General features: G+C 39.8%; 1 pseudogene; it reads right to left on the bottom strand.

Moving 5' to 3' along the window:
* Positions 1-3,290: 3,290 nt before the first annotated feature.
* On the bottom strand, positions 3,291-5,377 carry LOC122144044 (annotated as a pseudogene).
* Between the last annotated feature and the right edge of the window lie 699 nt (positions 5,378-6,076).

The following is a 6,076-nucleotide window of genomic DNA, read 5'->3' as shown; positions in this document are numbered from 1 at the left end:
AATAGTAGGAAAACCACAAAAACCACTGTCCCAAATATACATTGAGCAGAACGAGGAAGAAAGCTAGGAAAATCACTGTAGATAGTACTCACCCCCTCTCTAGTGAGTTTGAGCTTCTGAAGTCTGGGAGGCGCCTCAGAGTGCCTCTGGCTAAAAGTACTTATAAAAAATCTTTTATTCCAAATGCCATTAGTATTCTTAACCAAACAAAGTAATAACAAACAAATGAGCTGCTGTTTTTAATGTATTTAAGTATATTATTCTTAATATGATATTTTGCACTGTATCTTTCTTTATTTTAATTGATATTTTTATTTTGAGTTATTTAGGAATATTTCTTCATTATGCTTGAGATATTGTCTGTATGTTTATTTGTTCTGTATGTTGCGGTGAGCCAAAGAAAAATTTCCACCCCGGTGGACAATAAAGATTTATTCTATTCTATTCTATTCTATTCTAAACATTAAATAAGATTTGCATTATATTCTTTAGTACACATACACAATATAAATAGACAGCTTAGTTTAGTGAAACTTAGTTCTTTTATTATTAGGGCTGTCAAATGATTAATCACTCCCCGCTCCAGTATAGTATCATCAGGGCAGACATTTAATGGCGACTCGGCAGTTTGGCCCCAGTTTGACGTAACCGGAAGTCCTCACCTTAGTTTTTCATGTGACATTTAATCAAGATCAATATCTTAAACACATTCTTACATAAAACAACAGTGGCTACGTTTACATGCACCCAGATAATTCATTTGTAATCAGATTGCTGGCTCAATCGGATTGAAAAACGTTCATATAAACACCTTAATCGATATGATTGGGCTCGATCCGAATGAAATTTCGATCGGATTGAAGGGGGTGGTTTATTCCTCTTCTAATACAATTGAGAGTGCATGTAAACTCTCAATCGGATTGAACCACAAAACTGAAAGGACTGTGCATGTGCAATGACGCAGAAATAACATAATAACATATGACGCACAGAAGGAGAGTCTCTTCCTTTTGAATAAAGTGTTGTATAAATGCATGTCCTGTCATCATAAAACTCTTTTTTCTCGGCAACTGTGAAGTGGAGCAGGACAACCTTGTTTTGGATACTCATCCACCAGTGATGGAGTACTCGAAAAAATTCTTTGGACTTGAGTCCGACTCGAGACTACATTCATTGGACTCGTGACTCGACTTGGACTCGCGGACTGATGACTCGTACTTGGACTTGGACTCGAGGATATTTAAATCGGACTTGAGCATTCATCACATTGTTTTTGACTAAATATGTTATAAAAAAAATTATATAAGGTGTTACACTTATTCCTGTTTCGTGCCCAAGACCGCCGGGATCTATTTTTTCCCCTCACAGACACTGCTACCGCTCGCTCTCTTTGGTTGACAACACACTCACTGATGTCACTCACTTTACGCTCGTGCATGTCAGATCAGATTACATGATTTTTTTTGCCTGTTGCGATAGTCACTGTGTCAGATGGATGATGCAATTTTGACTCCTAAAATCCTGTGGTGTCGTGAACAAGAAACATGTCAGAATAACGTTACACGTTGCTTTCTGACCAGTCGCGTGCCGTCACACACACACACACACATTCACTTGAACACACAAACGCACTCACGCTAAATCACTCGGTCACTCACACACAAACGCTCTCTCTCTCTCTCTCTCACACACACACACACACACACACACACTCTCTCTCGGCATATCGTATTGATTTTTACGTTTTAAGTATCTTTAAAATACAGTGTCCTGTAAAATCCACGTTTCTTTTTTTCGCTGAGTGTATTTCTGTAATACAGTGTTAAAGGATTAGTTCACACAAAAATGAAAAATTCCTAATCATTTACTCCTCCCAATGCCATCCAGGATATCCATGGCTTTTTTTTCATTTCAGGATGTTTTCTTCATATAATGGACTTCAATGCCTACCAACTCAATACATTTTATCAGTTCTTTGAAGGTCCCAGAGTGGAGACATGTAGGCACTGGGAGCTCGAGACTCGACTCAGACTCGAATACGGGACTCGAGACTCGACTCGGACTCGAACTCTGGGGACTCGAGACTCGACTCGGACTCGAACTCTGGTAATGGTGACTCGACTTGGACTCGACTCGGACTCTTCTTTGGTGACTCGGACTTGGACTCGGACTCGAACACTGGGACTCGAGACTTGACTCGGACTCGACAGTTGGTGACTCAACTACAACACTGTCATCCACAGGCAACCCGTTTTGGGCGCTGGGAGTGACTTTTTTTTTTGCATGATAAATATTAATTCTGCTGGTAAAAACAAATAAAGAAACCATGTAGGAGAGTGATTATTATGTACAAACAGTGAGAAACTCTATATTATCTATATGTCACTTTCCCTTTCACTATTTGAGCAGTGTGCGCATGTCAAAAAAATCTGTTCTGATTTGAAGCTTGTGACATATAAACGCGCACATCACCTCGATCACTTTATTTAGCCTTCATGTAAACACAACAATCAGATTCATCAATCGTAATGAATTCAGTCCGATTGAACCAAAAAGTGTGCATGTAAACGTAGCCAGTGAGGCTTCTCCTTAGTACAAACTTTCACATGTTTCTTCAGATATAATGCTCTTTCTTTTACTGTTTTGATCACGGTTTAATCCAGTGTTTAATTTGTAAATTGTGAGGTGGTCCCGGAACAAAGCGGGGTAACAGATCCGGCACGTGATTACAGAAAGGAAAAGTAACTGAGCATTCGCGCAGTCACAGTTGCAGTCACAGCCCTGGTTTAATCACAGTGAGAATGAAGAGTGTGAAGCATGTGGCTCGTCTCTGTTGTGGATTTTCAGGTGTCCCTTAAGGTGGTCTTTTTTTTCAAAACTCTTCCCACACTGATCACATGAGTACAGCTTCTCTCCAGTGTGGGTTTTCATGTGAATCTTAAGGTGGTCTTTTCGTGTGAAACTCCTCCCACACTGATCACATGTGTGTGGTTTCTCTCCTGTGTGGATTGTCATGTGTTCATTAAGGTTTTCTTTTCGTGTGAAACTCTTCCCACACTGATCACATGTGTGCGGTTTCTCTCCTGTGTGGATTGTGATGTGTTCATTAAGGTGTTGTTTTCGTGTAAAACTCTTTCCACATTGATCACACGTGTGTGGCTTCTCACCTAAGTGGATTGTCATGTGTTCATTAAGGTGTTCTTTTCGTGTGAAACTCTTTCCACATTGATCACACGTGTGTGGCTTCTCACCTGAGTGGATGGTCATGTGTTCATTAAGGTGTTTTTTTCGTCTGAAACTCTTTCCACATTGATCACATGTGTGTGGTTTCTCTCCCGTGTGGATTTTTGTGTGTTCATTAAGGCTTTGTTTTTCGTGTGAAACTCTTTCCGCATTGATCACACGTGTGTGGCTTCTCTCCACTGTGGATCCTCATGTGTATCTTAAGTTTTTGGTTATATGCAAAACTCTTCCCACACTGATCACATGTGTGTGGTTTCTCTCCTGTGTGGATTTTTATGTGTCTATTAAGGTTTTCTTTTAGTGAGAAACTCTTCCCGCATTGATCACACGTGTGTGGCTTCTCTCCAGTGTGGATCCTCATGTGCATCTTAAGGCTTCCGTTACATACAAAACTCTTCCCACACTGATCACATGTGTGTGGTTTCTCTCCTCTGTGCATTTTTATGTGTCTATCAAGGCTATCTTTTCGTATGAAACTCTTCCCGCACTGATCACATGTGTGTGGCTTTTCTCCAGTGTGGATCCTCTCATGTATTTTCACATATCGTAGCCAATTAAATCTCTGGTCACAATGGGAACACTTGTAAGGCTTTCCTCCCGTGTGAACTGACTGGTGCAGTCTCAGCTCAGTGGCAGTAACAAAGGTCTTCCCATAATCAAAGCACATGTGATCCTTCACACCACTGTGTCTTTTCTGGTGTACTTTTAAGACCCTCAGCAATCTAAAACTCTTTCCACACAAAGAACACACATGAGGCTTTTCTTTTGTATGAATTTTCAGGTGGACCCACAGGACTGAAGCTGATGAAAAACTCTTCCCACACTGATGACACGAGTACGGCTTTTCTCCAGTGTGGATTTTCATGTGTAACTTAAGGTGTTCTTTTCGTTTGAAACTCTTCCCACACTGATCACATGAGTGCTTTTCTCCAATGTGGATTTTCATGTGTTCATTAAGGCGGTCTTTTCGTTTGAAACTCTTCCCACACTGATCACATGAGTGCTTTTCTCCAATGTGGATTTTCATGTGTTCATTAAGGCGGTCTTTTCGTTTGAAACTCTTCCCACACTGATCAAATGTGTGTGGTTTCTCTCCAGTGTGGATTTTTATGTGATCCTTAAGGTGTTCTTTTCGTGTGAAACTCTTTCCACATTGACCACACGCGTGTGGCTTCTCACCTGAGTGGATTGTCATGTGTTCATTAAGGTGGTATTTTCGTGTGAAACTCTTTCCGCATTGATCACATGTGTGCGGTTTCTCTCCCGTGTGGATTTTTGTGTGTTCATTAAGGCGGTCTTTTCGTGTGAAACTCTTTCCGCATTGATCACATGTGTGTGGTTTCTCTCCTGTGTGGATTTTTATGTGATCCTTAAGGTGGTCTTTTCGTGTGAAACTCTTTCCACATTGACCACACGTGTGTGGTTTCTCACCTGAGTGGATTTTTGTGTGTTCATTAAGATGTTCTTTTCGTGTGAAACTCTTTCCACACTGATCACATGTGTGCGGTTTCTCTCCTGTGTGGATTGTCATGTGTTCATTAAGGTGTTCTTTTCGTGTGAAACTCTTTCCACATTGATCACACGTGTGTGGTTTCTCACCTGAGTGGATTTTTGTGTGTTCATTAAGGCTATATTTTCGTGTGAAACTCTTTCCGCAGTGATCACATGTGTGTGGCTTCTCTCCACTGTGGATCCTCATGTGTATCTTAAGGCTTCTGTTACATGTAAAACTGTTCCCACACTGATCACATGTGTGTGGTTTCTCTCCTGTTGATTTTTATGTGCTATTAAGGTTATCTTTTAGTGAGAAACTTTTCCCGCATTGATCACACGTGTGTGGCTTCTCTCCAGTGTGGATCCTCATGTGTATCTTAAGTTTTCCGTTACATACAAAACTCTTCCCACACTGATCACATGTGTGTGGTTTCTCTCCCGTGTGGATTTTTGTGTGTTCATTAAGGCTATATTTTCGTGTGAAACTCTTTCCGCAGTGATCACACGTGTGTGGCTTCTCTCCAGTGTGGATCCTCATGTGTATCTTAAGGTTTTGGTTATATGCAAAACTCTTCCCACACTGATCACACGTGTGTGGTTTCTCTCCTGTGTGCATTTTTTTGTGTCTATTAAGGTTTTCTTTTAGTGTGAAACTCTTCCTCATTTTGTCTATATTTTGTGGCTTCTCTCCAGTGTGGATTTTTATATGATCCTTAAGGTGTTCTTTCCATGTGAAACTCTTTCCACACTGATCACATGTGTGCATCTTCTCTCCACCATGAACCCTCATGTGAAGTTTAAGACTTTTTTTGTTTGGTAATGTCTTTTCCAGTCTGAGGGCAAGAATTTTTGGCTCTCGTAAATGACTTTTCTCCAGTTTGGACATGATGATTTTTCTCCTCTCCTTCACTCAGTTCTTCACTCTCCTCGATCTGTTCCATGAAGTCTAGAATAACAACAACAAAAAAAAATAAAAATAAAGGGGAATGACAAAATGAAATCAAATATAACACCAGAACATAGACAATTGCAAAACAACAGTACAGTGAATTATTACAATTTTTACAATTTAATAAACAATTATATGTCCCTGGAACTTTCCATGAATTAGTCACATTGATCAGTTGCTCTTTTTAAAACAATATAGGCACAAATCCTTATTTTAAAATGAATGAAAACTATTTAAATGATCCTATTTAGCATTAACACTGACCCACTGCATCTCAATCCAATCTCAACTTTTACACAAACTGTACTGAAAGTGAAATGTGTTTCTCATGCATGAATTTGTGTTTAAATAAATTGAACTTTTCCAAATCAAACACACCTGAATCAACTC

Source organism: Cyprinus carpio, unplaced genomic scaffold (genome assembly GCF_018340385.1).
Source record: "Cyprinus carpio isolate SPL01 unplaced genomic scaffold, ASM1834038v1 S000006585, whole genome shotgun sequence".
NCBI classification, from domain to species: Eukaryota; Metazoa; Chordata; class Actinopteri; order Cypriniformes; family Cyprinidae; genus Cyprinus; species Cyprinus carpio.
The sequence above is the reverse complement of the archived record's forward strand: the minus strand, read 5'-3'. Positions and strand labels throughout refer to the sequence as shown.